Source organism: Acomys minous (assembly GCF_964271855.1).
Source record: "Acomys minous genome assembly, chromosome: 5".
NCBI classification, from domain to species: domain Eukaryota; kingdom Metazoa; phylum Chordata; class Mammalia; order Rodentia; family Muridae; genus Acomys; species Acomys minous.
The window spans coordinates 67,403,005-67,422,295 of NC_140494.1; the positions used below are offsets into that span (position 1 = coordinate 67,403,005).

The 19,291-nt window shown below is 43.9% G+C and overlaps 1 long non-coding RNA gene across 1 annotated transcript in view; it reads left to right on the forward strand.

Moving 5' to 3' along the window:
• Window positions 1-14,759, forward strand: part of LOC311598586 — a 109,728-nt gene extending 94,969 nt beyond the window's left edge. The window contains exon 2 of the long non-coding RNA XR_014779585.1: window positions 14,359-14,759. This is a non-coding gene — a long non-coding RNA (uncharacterized lncRNA). The remainder of the gene's footprint in view (window positions 1-14,358) is intronic.
• Window positions 14,760-19,291: the final 4,532 nt, after the last annotated feature.

A 19,291-nucleotide genomic window follows, 5' to 3' on the forward strand; every position in this document is an offset into this window, starting at 1 on the left:
GTGGCACACTTAGCATAACTGAGGAAATAATGGCATAATATTAACAAAATGTCATACTTTAGATGGATCTTATTAATTTATGCTCAAGGTCCCTTTTCTGTCCAAGCATCCCATGCATAATGGCAGTCTACAGTCATGTTTCCACACCTAGAGGTTATGAAAGTTTTTTTTTCTTTCTGTATTTGTGTCAGTGTTTTTGATGACAGCTCAGAGGTCAGTTACTTTGCAGACTGCATCAGTTAGGATGGATAGGTTCTCACTGTGTAACCCAGGCTAGCCTCAGCCTTGCCAGTGTTGGATTAGAGGTGTGTAGCAAGCTCTGTGCCTGGCTGTAGGATTTGTCTCTACATTGTCACATCAGAGCAAGGATGTTTGTTGTGTTAGTACCCTTGACCATGTTGCCGAGTGGCTTCTCTCAAGTCATTTTCCTCTTTGCATGGTATACTCTATAATTGCTAAGGAACCAATCCTCTACCCTTCCCACCAAGCGGGGTTTCGTAGCTCAGTCTGGCTGCAAAGGCTCTTTAAGTAGCAATGCCCCTGAACTCCCCATCCTCCTCCCTCTACATTCTGTGTCCTGGGTTTGCAGACATGTCTCACCACACCAGGTTTAGACGGTGGTGCCAGGGACTGAACCTATGGCTTCACACATAATAGACAGCCACTGTACCAACTGAGCTATGTGCCTAGCCAGACACCCTGCTCTGAAGTGGGTAGAATTTCATTCTGAATTACACCTTAGCTCCTCAAGAATATATGGTATTGACATAAATTGGAGTTCTGCATTCAAGATTGCCCCTCCCACCCACTTATTGAATCACTTGTATCAGCATGAACTCATTCTCTGGGCTGTTACCTAATATTGTTTACTCTGTCACCTGTTCATCCCAGCATTGGCAATTGAGTTCTTCTCAGCTGTCCCCTGTGTGTGTCTCTCATGCTATCTCCATCATTTTGTTTTTGCTTGCTTGCTTTCTGGAACAAGATGACCCAGGTTCATTTTGTATGTTCCCCTCTTAATCCTAAAATTAGCCATGTCTTCATCAAAAATGCATGCAAGGAGTGATGAGTGCCATTCGGATGCTAGTTTCAAACCAAATGCAGGGAGAAGCAGCTGTGTTTCCACTTCCCAGGGTCTGTGTTGGAGAAGGTCACAGAGGAGCCAACCAAATGACTAACCTACCAAAGTCTGATCGTCAGCGCCTCCAGTGTGACACTAGTCATGTGCTCAGTAACTAATGTTTAAAACAAGTTCAAGTGGGATTGCAGTTTCACTCTGGACATTCTGCTGTCTGGGACATTTTCCAGTGTCACCCCCCCATAACCAATACTGATTCCTTTTGCCTAGTTTTCACAGCTCGTGATGATCTTATGGCTGTTGTAACCTCTGCAGAGAGCCCCGATGTGCAGTTGTTCCTGTCTCAGCTGAAACATCCAGTGAGCTATGTGTGTGGCACAGTGATGGCCAGTAAGAAAAGAGACAAAGCCAGACATGGTGGTGAAGGGATTTAATCCCAGGATTGAATCATTAGGCAAAGGCAGAAACTACAATCTTAGGGCTAGCCTGGTTTCCATAGTAACTTCACGGCCAGCCAGGACTACATAGTGAGACCTGTCTAAAAAGGGGTTAAGCAGAACCCATGTGGACTAAGAGTGGCAGGTTTATAAAATGGTTTGGGGTGTGGTTTATGAGTGACAGTCTTACTATGCAGCCCACAGCTGGTCTGAATCTTGCTATGTAGTTGAGGTTAGCCTGGGCTTGTGGTCCTTCTGTCTCTGCCTCCTGAGTCTTCACTCGTTTTGCAGGTGTGTACCCCCATGCCAAGCTTACTTAGTGTGGATTTAAAGAAGAGAAATGAAGAAAACCTTGCTGTAGTTTTTATAGAATAATGTGGATTTCTAGGGAGAAGGCAGATCTCTCAGAACAAGGACAGTAGAGGAGGAGAGGAAACAGTGAGTTCAGGAGAAAGCCACTGCACCGTGTCAACACAGCCAACAGGGCAATACGACATTTGCCAAGGAGCCATGGAGATGTAGGTGTGCATGCCTATTTTTAAAAAATTATCTGTATTATTCGTATTCCCAATATGCCCGGCTAGTATTAAATTAAGACACACTTGTTATATTTTAAAATAGCCTTAGTTAACTTGGGGCAGGGAAGACATTAATCCTCTAAACTACTTCCCATTGTGGGGCAGGTATGTGATACCTGCCCGAATCCCATGCCATCTGTTTCTAAATAACTTCTATCAAGCCACCTCCCATCCATAATCCCAAATTCTTTTAAAGTTCTCCATCTGTGTCGAATCTCCATCCATGCCTGCCACATGTTTCTCCTCCATCTAACCCATGGCAGCCTTCCTTTCCTCCTAGGGTCTTTTTCCTTCCTCTTCTTTTTCTTCTTCCCAGAATTCCCCCCTCCCTCTCTCTCCAGGTGGGATGGCTTTTTATTAAGCAAAAGGTGGGTCATAGAGACAGCAAGCAGTAATTAGCACCAGAATACATCAGACCATCCCCAGCACATCCCCTCCTCTGCCCTGGCTTCTCCTCCCTTCTCCTCCCCTTTCCTATCCCTCTTTTTCTGAGCTCATAGGTGTTTTGCTAAGTCCATTCTTTCTGAAGGATGCAGTGGAGAGAAAGACATTCTCAGGAGTCTGTGGTTTCCCAGCATAGCAGCATGACTCCAGTGGGTCTGAGACCAGAGTAACTGTGAGCTAAAGGGTGTATTGTGAAAACACAAAACTGGGCATGTTAGCTTATACCTATAACTCCAGCACTATAGAGGTTGAGGCAGGAGGATCACTGCAAGTTCAAGGCCAGCCTGGTCCACAAAGAGAGTTCCATTCTAAACCAGGCAGGCCTAATTAGTGAGATTATATCTCAAAAACAAAACAATAGCTGGTGTGGCAGCACACGCCTTTAATCCCAGCACTGGGGAAGCAGAGGCAGGCAGATCTCTGTGAGTTCGAGGCCAGCCTGGTCTACCAAACAAGTCTAGGACAGCCAGAGCTACACAGAGAAACCCTGTCTCAAAAAACCAAATAAAACCCCACCACTACCAACCAACCAACAAACAAACAAATCCCCAAGGCCCAAAACAACAAATAACAACAAAAAAATCTCCTCTCACACAGTCTGATATATTAAAAATGACTAGAAAATATGAAAATTCCAGTATGGCATGATTAATGATCAAAGAGATGGAAATATTTACTATCTCAATTTGATTATTACACTCTATGTATGAATTGAATTGCAATAACATACTTCATGATACAAATAACCCTCAATAAAGAAAAAAAAAGAAATATTGTACTGGTCGTTACAAACATTCTATTGATACCACTCGCATTTATTTTGTTTTGTTTGGTCATTTATTTTTGGGGGACAAGGCTTCTCTGTGTAGCCTTGGCTGTCCGGGACTTGCTTCGTATGTAGACCAGGCTTGGCCTCGAACTCAGGGTGATTGGCCAGCCTTTGCTGGGATTAAAGATGTGCCCCACCACACCCGACTGCAGTGCTTCTTTTACTACTGCAAAAGCTGAGCAAACTGGTGAATCCGGGTGCTGGAAGCATTCTTTATGCAATAAAGGTTTTCATGCCTTGATTTCCCTTCCTTTCCCTTGTCATGCTCTGTGCCCTCAGAGACTGTACAGGTACACTCTTCCTGTATCTAACATTGGGGATTTTCCACCAAGAACACCAGATATCCTCACTGCAGAATTCTTGCAAAATTTATGTAAGTAATAAAGCTTCTGTGACACACTGCACATGTGGAACAGCCAAGGGGAAATTTCTCTGTTGTGATCCGAGGTCAGCATTGCCATGATGCCAAATCAGGGTAAGATATTACAAGAACAATGACAACAGACAGAACGATGTCCACATGAATTAGGTCACAAAAGTATTCAGTTTTAAGTGTAAGACTCCAGGTGGCCTGGGCTTAGCCATCATAACAATAGCATTGTTAGCTGAGCAAAGCAAGCTAAGAATTACAGGCTGATAACAAGGGCAAACAAAGCAACAGTAAACTGAGAAGGACAATTTAAAAATTCTCCATTAACCCCCATCTCAACCCTGCCCCCAGAATTTACTGCCCCTCTCTCACCCTACTTAGAACTTACTACCTCAGACCCCCATTTACCTAAAAGGTCACCTCTTGTTACCCTGTCACTCGTTAACCATTGTTGCGAAGTTCTGCATCTGAATATGGTATATTAATCTGACTCTTGCAGAATGGGGTCTTCCCTCTCCTCAGAGCTTGGTGGACCCTGGTCGGTGAGCTCAATAAAATTCCTTTGCTTTTGCATCGACTCTGGACTCTGACTCTCAATTGGGCTTCCAGGAATAGAATCCCGCAATCTGAGTCTAGCATAAGCAAGTGGAATATAAACATAGAAACACATATACAAAGCCGGATGTGGTGGCACACACCTTTAATTCCAGCAGAGGCAGGCAGATCTCTGTGGGCTTGAGGCCAGCCTGCTCTACAAAGTGAGTCCAGGATAGCCAGGACCACACAGAGAAACCTTGTCTGGAAAAACAAAAACAAAAAGCAAACCCAAAAAGAAACAAGTATTCATGCATCATGACAAAGTAGAAATTGTCCAAGGAATTAATGCAGGACTACCAAGACACTTATTTCTAAAATCAATGTAAATAAATTTTTAAAAACTTTCTATGAGGAGCACAATAGAAGGTATGGCTTGATCATCTGAGGGGGCATTTATGAGCAGATCTGTGGACCTCAAGCTTAAAGAAAAACACTTTCCCTACCATTTTAGGACCCGGCCTGGTTGGTCTATTGTCATTTCTGTAAGCATTGTGCTGGAGTTCATAGTCAGTGTTAAAAGCAAGAAAAAGAACAGGTATGCAGATTGGAAAGAAGAAAAATCCACAAAGATCATGTAATGATTTATGTAGACATTCTAAGAAAAATGTCTACTAGAAAGAGCGGGTTTAACAGTGTACCTTGTCAACATAAAATAAATTGTATTTCTGTATAGTAACAGTGAACAACAGGAAATCAAAATTCTTAGGCTGGACTGTAGTTCAGTGGGTTCAGCGCTTGACAGGATGCATGAACCCTGGGCTTGATCCCTAGAGCTGTCTACAAGCCCAGCTCCTATGAGTGGAGGCAGAGGGATCAGAAGACAAGATCATCCTCAATATACAGTAAGTCATAGTGTCAGCAACTTGTTCTCAAAGTGTTCATCTAAAAAGAAATATGTTTGGGCTAGTTCTAGCTAAGAGCTACATAACCGCTAAGAACACTTTTTAAAACATAAGGACCAGAGTTCAAAGTCCCAGAAAGATATATAACCTAGAAGTGACTGTGTACTGCCTGTGACAGCCCTGTGGTGGGTGAACAGCAGAGTCAGGAGGCTCGCCATAAAGACACTCTCCAAGTGGCGAGGGATAGAACAAAACACACATATGCTACACATACATGTGCGGTGTTTGTGGGTCTTCAAGCTCACTGTGACAATCTCCTGTAACCCAGGCCACAGACTTGAAATTGAGGGGACAGGGAGTGCCACACCCATTCCGCTAGAGTCTGTGTGACATGCGACCTTATCGGCTCAGAGGATGCTCAGACATTGATCAGGTGATGGGCAACCAGATTCTCGAGGGTCCCTGGCAGAAGCCCAGGGATTTGTTGAGGTGAGCATCCCGAGTCCTGGGTGTACAGAGCCTGGCTATTGGCCTACTTCTGCTTTTCCTCCTTCCTTGTTCTATAATCACTCACACATTCTTATTAAGTTCACCTCCAGGGCAAGGTCGTTCTTACCCTCTGAACATCTCAGTAACTGAGAAACCTGATGTGAGCCCATTGGGAAATGAACCAATGGTGGCCATGGATGAAGTAGTTCCGCAGAAAACTGAACGTCTCATATTAAACATTACCAGAAACATGACTGTAAATGAAATTACACCTTGGGGGTGAAGGTGTTTGTGCAGTTGATACAGAAAGAAAATGAGACTGTGCAGGAGACACTTGACAAATGGCAACAGCTGGAGTATAGGCCATAGAATTCTAGAAAGAGAAGGCATATCCAGGAATGTGAGGATAGCAAGGAGAATGAAGCAGTCCCAGGAGTTACCAGGAAAACAGAAAATGGGACAACTTATGACTGGATTGAAGGGAAATGGTAGAAGAGACCCAAATACAGAGAACCATATGCTCTAAGAACCACTCCCTACCGTCCATTACCATATATAGGAGTGTAGATGAGGATTTAGCATGATGGGTTACTAAGGATGGTAAAAGGATAAGATATTAGGACCTGAATCCCTGGGAAAGAATCTTGAGGGCCAGACCTGCATGGTGCACTTTAACTGCAGCAGAGAAAAATGACATAATTACACAACTCACCAAGGTGGTAGTAAAGTATGGCACCTCGTGGAATTGTTTTGGTTTACAATGTATGAGACTACGAGAAATGTTAAGATGTGTAAAGGAATATAACAACTTTATCTAAGTATGGGCTGCAGACATGCAGACTTGCACTTCTCTCATGGGTAAAAGGCATAATAACATGCCTGAGAAAGGAGCCAGCTTCGCCTGGCTGACTGCGAATTCTAAGAAAAGCTCATGCCACCTTCTGAGGTGATTAACCGCAGTCTGTCTCTGGCTCTTATGCATAGCCAGAGGACCTTGTTGTACTTTTAGTTTCTGATTATTGCTGTACTTTGCACTTTGTAACCTGATCTGTATCTCTTAAACTGTGGTTTGTAGCTAGCCGAAGTTCCTGTCATGACTGTATAAACCACTGAGCTCAAGTAAAGATTTTGGCAGCAACACTGAACCTCCCTTGTGTTTATGTCTGTCTGTCGTGCCGATTCTGTCCCCACCTGATATCCTAGGACCCTTGTTCTCCACAGCTAGAAGCCCCCTCGGTGGTCCGTAGCAAGGGAGGAACACTTATTGACTGTGACAGTGACTGCAGAAAAGCTGAGGCTCAGGTGTTATCAGCGGAGCTGACTGAGGCAGTCCCCAGCCCTGCCTGGTTAAACACTTCAGAGAGGTCAGGGAAGTCTCCACCTTTGCCTGGCAATGCTTCAGTTGTAAGATGCCATGAAAAGAAGCACACAGCTGGGCTGGGGACAAAGTGCTTGCCTTGCAAACATGAGGATCTGTTGATTGCAGCATAAAGGCTGGACATGGGGGTGAACATTTGCAGTTCTGCTACTAGAGAGACGGAGACAGGGGACCCTGGGGCTCTCTGGCCACCCGGCCTAACTCTCAGTGGCAGGCTGCTAGCCAAGCCTATGTTGGAAATCCAGGTGGGCCCTAGGGAGACAACTCAGGAGGTGAGAGAACTTGGATCTCTGTGAAGCCCGAGGATCTGAAGTCCACCTAAGAGTTGGGCATGGCCGTTCCTTGTGGCAGAAAAAGGCAGATCCTGGGAGCCTGCTGTGTAGCCAGGCTTCCTAGCTCAAACAGTCCAGTTCAGTGAGAGAGCCTGTCTCAGAAAAATAAAAATAAAAACAAAAACAAACCCCAAAACAACAATAGCAACAACAAACCCAAAAACCAACCTCCACAAACAAACAAACAAACAAACAAGCAGAAAAAGCATCTCATATCCTCTGTTCCATGCACATGCATGCATGGGTATATGTTTTCACACACCTGCTCATACACGTTACATCTCCTCCATATAAACATGGTCTCTAAAGGGGCTCTTGCCTCAACATTCATACAACACACACACACACACACACACACACACACACACACAGGCAGAAAACAAAGTTAGGTGCACATTTGAAACCCTTGGCTTGAGGCAATGTTGACAATTCATGAAAATTTTGGGAGAGCAAAGAAAAGGTCAGGATATAGGGAGCTCCATCAAAATACCTACACAATTTTTAAAAAAACATTGAAAGTTCAATTCTGAACTTCAAATGGAAAAACAAAAAACCCAGAATAGCTAAAACAATAAAAGATCATCCAGAGGAATCTCCATACCTGATCTCGGGCTGTACTATAAATCAGCAGTAATTAAAACAGCACAATACTGGCACAGCAACAGGCTGGTTTATCAGTGGAATTGAATTGAAGACCCAGATATGAATCTACACACATATAGTCACTTGATTTTTGACAAAGAAGCCAAATCCATTCGATGGAAAAAGGATAGCATCTTCAACAAATGGTGCTGGTCTAACTGGATGTCTATGTGTAAAAAAATGCAACTGGATCCATATTTGTTACCTTGTACAAAACTCAAATCTAAGTGGATCAAAGACCTCAACATAAAACCAGAGACACTAAGTCACTTAGAAGAAAAATTGGGGAAGAGCCTGGAACACATTGGCACAGGAGACAACTTCCTGAACAGAACACCAACAGCCCAGACCTTAAGGTCAACAATTAATAAATGGGACCTCATGAGGCTGAGAAGCTTCTGTAAGGCAGAAGACACTGTCAAGAGAACAAAACAACAGCCTACAGACTGAGAAAAGATCTTCACCAACCCTATATCTGACAAAGGTCTAATATCCAAAATATATAAAGAACTCAAGAAATTAAACAGCACCAAACCAAATAACCCAATTGAGAAATGGGGCTCAGAACTAAACAGATAATTCTCAACAGAGGAATATCAAATGGCTGAGAAACACTTAAAGAAATGCTCAACCTCCTTAGTCATTAGGGAAATGCAAATCAAAACAACTCTGAGACTCCATCTTACACCCATCAGAATGGCTAAGATCAAAAATTCAAGAGGCACCACATGCTGGCCAGGATGTGGAGAGAGAGGAACACTCCTTCATTGCTGGTGGGAATGCAAACTAGTATAGCCACTTTGGAAATCTGTCTGGTGCTATCTCAGAAAAATGGGAATAGGGCTTCCTTAAGACCCAGCTATTCCACTCCTTGGAATATACCCAGAAGATGCTCCAGCACACAACAAGAAAATTTGCTCAACCATGTTCATAGCAGCCTTATTCATAATAGCCAGATCATGGAAACAGCCTAAGTGTCCCTCAGTAGAAGAATGGATAAAGAAACTGTGGTACATTTACAACATGAAATACTACTCAGCTATTAAAAACAAGGAATTCCCAAAATTTGTGGACAAATGGATTGAGCTAGAAATGATCATAAGGAGTGAGTTAACCCAGAAGCAGAAAAAGACAAATGGTATGTACTCACTTAATGTGCATACTAGCTCAAGGGGCATGTCCAATGAAAGTCTTCACTTACCATGAAACTGGAACAGAGGGGAGGACATTGTATTGGGACTCTGGATGAGAGAAGCATGGGAGAATAGCAAAGTAGAAGGATCCAGAGGGTCCTAGAAACCTACAAGTAGAACATTATGATAGGCAGATTTGGGCCTAGGGGTCCCACTCAAACTAAGGCACCAGCCAAGGACAATACAGGCCGTAAACTTCAAACCCCTACCCAGATCTAGCCAATGGGCAGGACATTCTCCACAGTTGAGTGGAGAGTGGGGTATGACTTTCACAGGAACTCTGGTGCCTCATATTTGACCAAGTCCCCTAGAGAGGGAGACCTGGTGGCACTCAGAGGAAGGATAACAGGCTACCAAGAAGAGACTTGATACTCTATGAGCATATAAAGGAGGAGGTAATCCCCCTCAGTCAGAGTCATAGGGGAGGGGAGTAAGGGGAAAATGGGAGGCAGGGAGGAATGGGAGGATACAGGGATGGGAAAACAACTGAGATGTAATATGAATAAATTAATAAAATACATTTTAAAAAATTTAGAAAAAGAAAGAGACAAAAGGGAATTTAAAATCTTGGAACTATGATAGGATGGTATAGTGGAAAGTTTTACCATAATTAGATTAAGGAATTAGAGCTCCATTGATCAGTGTCAACCCTCTGAACAGTTAATACAGCAATAGCATAGCAACAGGAAGAAATAAAGCATCTTTTAGACATGTTGACCTCCATAACTCACATTTACCAACTTAAAACACATTGATAGACCTTCTAACATTCATAAAATGTCTTTCTGGAAGCTCTAAAACATAGATGAGATTGCTGTAAGGAGTCACTGCCCTTTAGCTAAAAGAATGGTAACAAGGTAGACTGTATCCAGACCTGACAGTTAAAGTTTGGTCTCCTGCATATAAAGAGGGCTGGGAAGGTACCTGAAGTCTCCCATGATAGAAGCTGGCCATGTGACAACTTAGCCTGAGTATGAGTTTAAAACAGATCTGTAGCATTACCCTCCCTGTTTGGCAAGGCTGCTGAATCTAAGAGCCATTTGTACTCCACCAGGTCAAGAAGCTTCAAGGCTGGAAGTGTGTAAAGCTCTTGTGCTGCTTGAACCTGCAGTGGCTTGGCACAGAGAACAAGCCTGTGTGAGAGCAGTGACATCCATAGGACAAATTTGCCAACAGGCTAGGCTGTGGGACCAGTGTCTCATTCTGCTTGCAGCTGTCTCCTTTTGGCTGCCTCTGAAACAAGTCCCTGGCAGAGCTGACTCAGGCTGGACCCCAGCGGGAAGGGGCATTGTAGACCTATATTTTTCCTGAGGGGCCTGGAGTATAGTTGGCTGTAACTGAACCAGTTGGGAAGGCTCCTCTTGGGTTTTAAAGATTTTACCAGTTCCTATAATGGGGGATCAGGAAACATCCTTAGCCTTTTAATTAAGAAGGCAATGAGATGGCAGTTTCGTTTATCTTAAGAATATTTAAATAGGCAAACTCTGAGTATAGCTTATCTTAATACTTAAAGACTAAGACTTTAGGTTTTATCTCTGTTAAGTTGGAACATTAAAAACAAAAGTACAGTCCAAAGGGAGCAGAACAGTTTTGTATGATCCATAACCCTACATGTAGAATTTTAGGCTAACCATGGTTTAAGGCAGTGATTTAAATTTTAACATTGTAAATAAATGAATGTGAATACAGTAGAACATTATAAAAACCTTATCAAACCCATTAGCCAGGAAGCCTGTAGTTGAATCCAGGTTAGCTGATGACAGGAGGAACAGCATTTATCTTGTTAATTTGAATAGACTTTCTATAACTCTGAAATAAGAAACATTTAGAACCAGGGTACAATAAAATGTTTTTTTAATATAAAAGGAAATTTACAGTTTAAGTTTTAAATAATCTAAACATCACACCCCAGAAACAATCATATACCCAATAAACAATCTTTATTAAAGAGTTGGAAAATATAGTCTTAGAGAAAGCAAAGCTGCCCTGTCTGAGGTCCAGAGGCTTGGAGCCAGTCACTGTGTGCAGGTGATTGACCCTGCCCCTAGCCTTCCTTAGTGCACCTTTGCCAGGCTGTGCTCAGGGGCTGTGCATGAGCATCTTCAGTGAATCTCTGGCATATCTGTGGTGAGAAGGGGGAGGGGCTAGGGCTGTGGCAGGAAGCTAGCGGTCACGTGGACAGACCATGTGTAATAATTTCTTTAATGGAAGAGAACAGACAGTCCTCAAGCACCCCAGAAATGGTTTGGGGTCACTCTGGAACAGCACGGTTGCACAAGTTGTTCATGAAGTGGGGATTGGTGGTAGCAGGCACCATCTGGTTGCCCCAAGCCCACCCTATGGGGTACAATCTCTTTTCCCACCAGCCTCAAATGAACCATGCAATGTAGCAGTGCTGCAGCATTTTTTTTAACCTGGCTGGGCTTAGATCTAAGACCTTCCCCATGTGCAGGCAGAAAGGACAGGAAGCCTAGTGCCTGACTGCTCTAGGGGCCAAGTTTAGGGCTTTTGGGGGGTGGGGGCAAACCAAGAGAGTATCTGTTTACCTCAGTGGTAGTCTTGAAAGCTGGTCAGAAAGACTTCTCCACAAGTGGCCTGGGGTAAGTGGCTAGGTTAGTATGAGACAGCCAGGAAATAAGAGAGTACTCAGAAATTTGTTATGGACAGTAAAGGGAGATGGGCTTCCATTGTGAAGACAATAGAATGGACCTCCAGTTTAGTAACTGAGTCATGGGCACCAATGTTATATTTAATAATTAGATAGTAAGGTAATAAGAAGCCAGGCAACAAATACTATGTTGTAGAGGGGTTTAGTAGATGAACATGGGGGGAGAAGGAAAGGGAGAAAGGGTTACCCCAGAAAGAGACAGAGACAGAGAGAGAGAGAGGAAGAGTAAGAACAGAGAAGAAGTAGAGAGAGGAAAAGTAGTAGAGAGGAAAAAGAGAGAGGAAAAGTAAGAAGAGACCATGAGGAGAGTTTATTCTTTTATATGGCCCTAGGTAGGGCCATGCCCCCATGGCAGGTAAGCAGTGACATCACAGGTAGGCAGACTGAAGCAGAATGCTAGCAGGTTGCCTATCTGATGGCTCAGGCAACTGCTCAGGATTGAAAGAAGAAAGAGGGAAAGAAACCCAGGGTTCCTTCTCTAGAGACTGGCTGTACTGTGGCCAAGGAGGAAAACTTAAACTGACTACAATTTTTTCTACAGCTGAGGCTGTAAAAGCAGCTTCTAGCCAGAAACCTCACAGGGGTCTTAAAAGGAGGCTCTTTGATACCTAGATTGGTCTCTTTGCAGTGATCTCCAGTAAGCTAGTGTAAACTTGGGCCTGACAGCCCTAGAAGGCTAATGGTAAAGCCCTGAGTCTGATAACCTATTTGCAAATCTACAGGGAGATAAGAAACAAGAGAAAGATAGAAAAATGACCCACCCATATACACATACATTCAAGAGAAAACATGGATAAAGTTAGGTATCTTAACTTCAACTGGATGAAGTTAAACTTCCTAATTTCAACACCGATTATTGTTGGTAACTGTATTTATATTTCTGAGAAAAGGGAATTAATTACCTTACAGTCCAAAAAGGGGCAATTAATTTAAAAAAAGATGAATTCTAAAATACATGTTTTAAAAGTAAACATTTCTTATCTATGTATCCATTACATAAGTTCATAGTAAGTTCAGAGTGAGGAAGATTGACGAGGCCTAAAGGTTAACAGCGTCTAAAACTTACAAGGATATATGATTTTCAAAGGACTGACACAGCTAAACATTTTCCAGCTATATTAGTTCATAATGAATTCATGACAAGTTTATCTGTCTTTCATTCTAAGACACAGAGTAAATTTAAAATGACTATATATGATGCCACAAATTGGCAAGGTATAAGAGAAAAGTTTGTATATTTAGACATTAAGGTTCATGTCTAATTTAGACATTTCTAGGTAGCCCCATTATATCTTGGATTCATGGGAAGTTTAAACTAACTTGTCTATATTTACTGTGAATACCAGGAGTCATGGTGCCATCTGGAATGAAGTCTTATCTGAGGGCACAAGTCGGCTTCAAAGTCATCCCCTAATGAGACATCTGGGCCTTTAAAATGATTTGAATCAAATCAGGAATTCCAGAGTTGGGCATTTAGTCACCTGAACAATAGTAAATACTCAAGAAGTTCCTGTAGGAAGTTTGCTCAATCTGAGCTGCTCAATACCCAGAAGGTGCCATTTCACACCAACTCCAGAAAGTTTTCCTTTTTGGTTTTTTTGAGACAGGATTTCTCTCTGTAACTTTGCATTTCTTGGACTAACTTTGTAGACCAGACTGGCCTTGAATGTAGCCTTGGCTATCCTGGACTCGCTTTGTAGACTAGGCTGGCCTTAGACTCACAGAGATCTACCTGCCTCTGCTTCCCTGAATGTTGGGACTAAAGGCATGTGCCATGATGCCTGGCTTTAATGCCAGATTTTAGAGACATGCAGCAGTGCACAATTGATGGGTTTGTCAGAGGTTGGAAGCACTTTTGGGGTGCATCACGGCACAGACCTTGCAAAATTCCTGATCCTTTCCAGAGATCTCATGCCTACTGAACTTCCACAAATCAATGGCTCTTGACATTGTGTCAGAGACTAGAACAATCCTGGGAGTGTACCAAGATGTACCAAGAACTCAACCTCATGTGAAAACTTCAGAGCTAAATGCAGGGCCACCATCAGAATGTATAAATTTTTTTGAGTTGACCACATAGCCAGAGAGGCAAGGGATGAAGCCAGAGTTGATAGTACAAGAGTCTCAGTTTCAAGGTATAAAACATGTTACAGGGAATCAAGGACACGGATAGCAAATGCAGAATCAATGAGATTGACTTCTGGAATATACTTAGAACACACAGATCATTCTGAGTTGATCAGAAGAGACCACAGGCCCAAGGTATAGGATCTTCTGAATTGATCCAAGGACAGCATTTGGGATATATAAAAGCTGTGGAGAAGGTCTCAAAGCATGAAGAGCTGACAGCTGTGGAGATAACATCAGGGCCACATTTGGGAGCTGTGAAATCCATGCAGTTAAGGTCAAGGTCAAAGCTGGGACATGTCCAGCCTATGCTGTCAAAACTAGGTGTCCGGAGGCAGCCCAGGGTCATTCAAGGCTAAAAGAATCTACTGGCTGAGGCAAAATTCTGATGCCCCATTCCAAAGCTAAACTTCCTCATTTCAGCCTCTGCATAACTTCCTTATTTCAGCCTCTGCATAACTTCCTTATTTCAGCCTCTGCATAACTTCCTCATTTCAGCCTCTGCATAACCTCCTCCTTTCGACCTCTGCATAACCTCCTCCTTTCGACCTCTGCAGATGTTGTTTAGCCGGGTTGGCTCGGGACTTTCCAAGAGATAGTTAGCTAAAGTAAGATAGGAATTGTTTCAAGATGAACCACAGGATGTTCCCCTGCTGAGATCACCTGGAGGCATTCTCAGACCCCCTACTGCTTGGCTCCTGCTTCCACCCCATATAAGCTTTTGCTTTTGATTCAATAAACAGACCTTGATAGGAGTTCTACTTGGTCTCGTCTCCTTCTTTCTCGTCCCATCTTTTCAGGTATGGCTCCCCTCGCGACCCCGTAATTACTGGTCCTGCTGGGCGGGACAAGTGGCGCCCAACGTGGCCACGAGGTACGAGCCCTCTACCACGACAGAGACCCTTCGTGGGAAATAATTCAGAAACACCGCGGTCAAGTCTCTCGCCGAGGTCAAAAGTACCTCCGATCGTCTCGGGTGCGGCCCTGCTGCTCACAGGACCTCTCCGCACTTAGGTAAGTGTTCATCTCTGTCAATAAGATGGGTTAAAGTCTCTCAAAGGAGGCGTAATTTATTTGCCACCTTAACATTTTCCTCAGGGAAAGAGGAGTTAGAGTTAAAAAAGCCCTTGTAAGCATTAGCTTTTCTTACAGAGATTCAAACAGTCCTTCAGGACACAGGGAACTCGGGTATTGCTTTATAATTGTCATGTCAAATTTTATGTCTATGTCTGTAAATTTGTTTACTTTTAAAATACTGTTTTATTTTTCTATGTCTTGATAGAGGGCTAAGCTTTACTTGCTGGCCAATTTTCTAAAACAGTGCAGCACAACATGGCACACACAGCCTATGAGACAGTAAGAGTATTGCCTCTGAGGCAGGAGCAGGCCTGCCCTTTCCAGGGCCTGAACCCAGGCACAGTGGCTGCCTGTGGGGCTTGCCTCTTACAGAACAGGCATGGCTGCAAACATGTGACAAGTTGAAAAAGCACAATCTAAGAAATAGAGTTTATTGCCTAAACCTTAGAATTTTCTTGCTTAATTTTTTTGCTTGTAAGTGACTGACAGTTTTTCAAATTGGTCTAGCAAATAGAGTTAATTCCAAATTCCTTAGCTACAAGGTGTTTATAATTTTCTTGCTTATTTGCTTAATGTTTACTTGAAATATTTCTAAAAAATTTTTAGATTCTCAAATAAGAGATATAAAGAAGTTTCGTCCTTGGAAACAAACATTTACAGCTGAGAGTTTCCAGCTTAGATCCAACTAACTAAATAAGTCCAGGGCTAATATTTCCTTGGGCCAGATAATTTTACAGACACTGCTCCTAGTTATCTGTGGGCTTGACTCCTACAGAGCAGAGATGGCTACAGACACGTGGCTATTTGGAGAGGTGGAACTAGGAGGCTGATAGATTTCTAAACCAGCGCCAGTTTTAAACAATTTTGTGCCCAATTAAACATCAAACATATTACTGGCATTCCCTACAACCCGCAGGGACAGGGAATTGTCGAGCGAGCTCACCAAACGCTTAAAAATATGCTGCTGAAATTACAAGGTACAGGGGGAACACTCTTCCCCACATTGGGCAATAACAAAACCCTTCTGTGCCATGCACTTTTTGTCTTAAATTTCCTTACCCTAGACAAAAATCACAGATCAGCAGCGGATCACTTATGGCACGCTACGACCTCTCAGACTTATGCTCAAGCCTTATGGAAAGATCCATTCACCTCCCGGTGGCAGGGTCCTGACCCTATTCTTATTTGGGGAAAGGGACATAGTTAACTCCTTCCTCTATCACTCATCAAACACCCTGGCTTACTTAGGAAGTGGACTTATGTATGCTGGCCTTGGGAGCCAGCGAGGCCTGGGGAACCCCCTCCCATTATATGCCCCAAGATAAGCCACTGGATATTCGGCCTGAGGGTGTCCAAGCAGGATGTGATGGACAAGTGCCCAGGTACTTTTTGGGAGAAAAACCCATTTATGTGTGTCCCGGGGGACACAGAGATCGCTCCCTTGGTCACAAATGCGGCTTCTCTAGTGACTTTTACTGTGCCGCTTGGGGATGTGAGACTACGGGAGATACCTATTGGAAACCTTCATCTTCTTGGGATTATATAACTGTTAAAAGAAAGGATCTCCCAGAGACAGTTGACCCCTCTGGCACACGTGACTGTAGTAATTGGTGCAACCCCCTTGTGATTACCTTCACTGACAAAGGAAAGAAAGCCACATGGGAGACTCGAGGCCTAGAGTGGGGACTTAGGTTATATACAATTGGATATGATCCTGGCCTTACTTTTAAAATTAAACTACCCAAGACCATTCCCAATTCAAAACTGGTGGCCATTGGTCCAAATCAGGTCTTACAGAACCTGTGGTCTGATTTACGCCACCCAACAGCCACTGGTACACACCATACCACCCTGTTTCAACCTACCGTACCTCCCGGCCCCTCACCTTCTGTTAATATTATCCTGACCATGGTTAATGAATCCTGGTCTGCCCTGCACGCTGTTCGTCCCAACCTTGCAGATGATTGTTGGTTATGTTATCATGCTTCCCCACCCTTTTATGAGGGTGTTGCTATCCTTGACAATCTTACTGCTACTAACGACTCCTCCCTGGTTCGCTGGAACCCAGAGGCCAGGGAAGGCATGACCCTGGCCCAAGTCTCAGGCCTGGGGCTCTGCATCAGGGGACCCAGGATGCGTTTACCCTCCGTTATTTCTCCTCTGTGTAATCAGACCCTTGAGGTCAGTGGTGGCTCCACCTACCTGGTAGCCCCAAATGATACATATTTGGCATGTTCCACTGGCTTAACCCCGTTTATCGTGGTACAGCCTTTCCTACAACAATATGATTACTGTGTGCTTGTTCAGCTACTTCCTCGATTAACAGTTTATTCTACAGATGAATTTCTCAACTTCTGGACTCCTCCGGGTATACCATCCAGAGTCAAACGCGAGCCCATTACAGCCGCAACCATCGCGGTTCTACTGGGGCTCGGGGCTGTCGGAGCCGGGATGGGCATTTCATCTTTAGTGATCTCCAATCAAAACTATCACCAGCTTAGTGCAGCCATAGATAAGGATATTGCTGAAATACAGGTTGCTATGGCAGCTTTAAAGGATTCGCTTTCCTCCCTTGCAGAAGTGGTACTGCAGAATAGGAAAGGGCTAGATTTGCTGTTTTTACAACAAGGGGGATTATGCGCAGCACTCAAAGAAGAATGCTGTTTCTATACCGATAAAACTGGGATCGTAGAAGATAGCATGAGGAAGGTCAGAGAAAGTCTAGCAAATCGCAAGCGGGAGCGAGATAGAGCTGAATCCTGGTATAAAAACTGGTTTTCTGCTTCCCCTCTTCTGACTACCCTCCTTCCTTCATTGCTGGGACCTCTTATAGGGTTCTTGTTACTAATATCTTTTGGACCGTGGGCTTTCAGAAAGATTACTGACTTTGTCAAACGCCAAATAGACTCTGCCATACAGAGACCCACCCATGTGGAAGTTCATTACCACAGGCTCGAACCACCTGACCCCGAGGCAGAAGACTGTGCCGTCCTTGATAATGCGGCTAAAAGTGGCCTCGACTTCAACAAGCTGAGACCTAAGGGCTTGAGTCGATTGTTCGCTTGAGAGGGTGCGAGGCTAAGCACTGCAGGGAACCATGCCAGACACCTCGGTAGGTTCCTGAGGAGCACGCCTGACTGCATACAGGCTGACGCGCATAAAGGATGTTACTATCCTTTTCCTGTCCTCCGCAAACGCGTCTGGGAGGTTGGGGACATGTGTGACCTGAAAAAATGGCCATGCAGTGACCTCTTAACGCAACGCCCATCTTCAGGAGGGTCAGGCCTCTACTCCCCCCCCTCTCTCTCTGCTTCTATTTAATAAAGAAGGGGCAGATGTCCGGAGCCAGCCCAGGGTCATTCAAGGCTAAAAGAATCTACTGGCTGAGGCAAAATTCTGAAGCCCCATTCCAAAGCTAAACTTCCTCATTTCAGCCTCTGCATAACTTCCTTATTTCAGCCTCTGTATAACTTCCTTATTTCAGCCTCTGCATAACTTCCTTATTTCAGCCTCTGCATAACTTCCTCATTTCAGCCTCTGCATAACCTCCTCCTTTCGACCTCTGCATAACCTCCTCCTTTCGACCTCTGCAGATGTTGTTTAGCCGGGACTTTCCAAGAGATAGTTAGCTAAAGTAAGATAGGAATTGTTTCAAGATGAACCACAGGATGTTCCCCTGCTGAGATCACCTGGAGGCATTCTCAGACCCCCTACTGCTTGGCTCCTGCTTCCACCCCATATAAGCTTTTGCTTTTGATTCAATAAACAGACCTTGATAGGAGTTCTACTTGGTCTCGTCTCCTTCTTTCTCATCCCATCTTTTCAGGTATGGCTCCCCTCGCGACCCCGTAATTACTGGTCCTGCTGGGCGGGACAACTAGGGATGCAAGCACGTGATAGGAAACTTGAGGAGCTGCCTCCATGCTCCAGGTCAGAAGACATAAAACCTGAGCTTCTACCTTCAAGGCAAAAGTTAGAAGATTGGGGATCTGTGACCTTAACCCCAGGACAATGTCTAGAGAGGAAAAAAATCTAAAGTGGTATTCCCAAGAACTTTCCAGGCCATAGATATAAAATCTATGAAGTTGACTCCAGGTTCAAGGATTCAAGACTTGAAAACTGTGGGTTTGTTTGGGGATATACAGGCTCAAGATGCAAATGCCATGAGTTTGAAACTTGAACCAAAAAAGCAAGGGGAGCATCCTGTGAC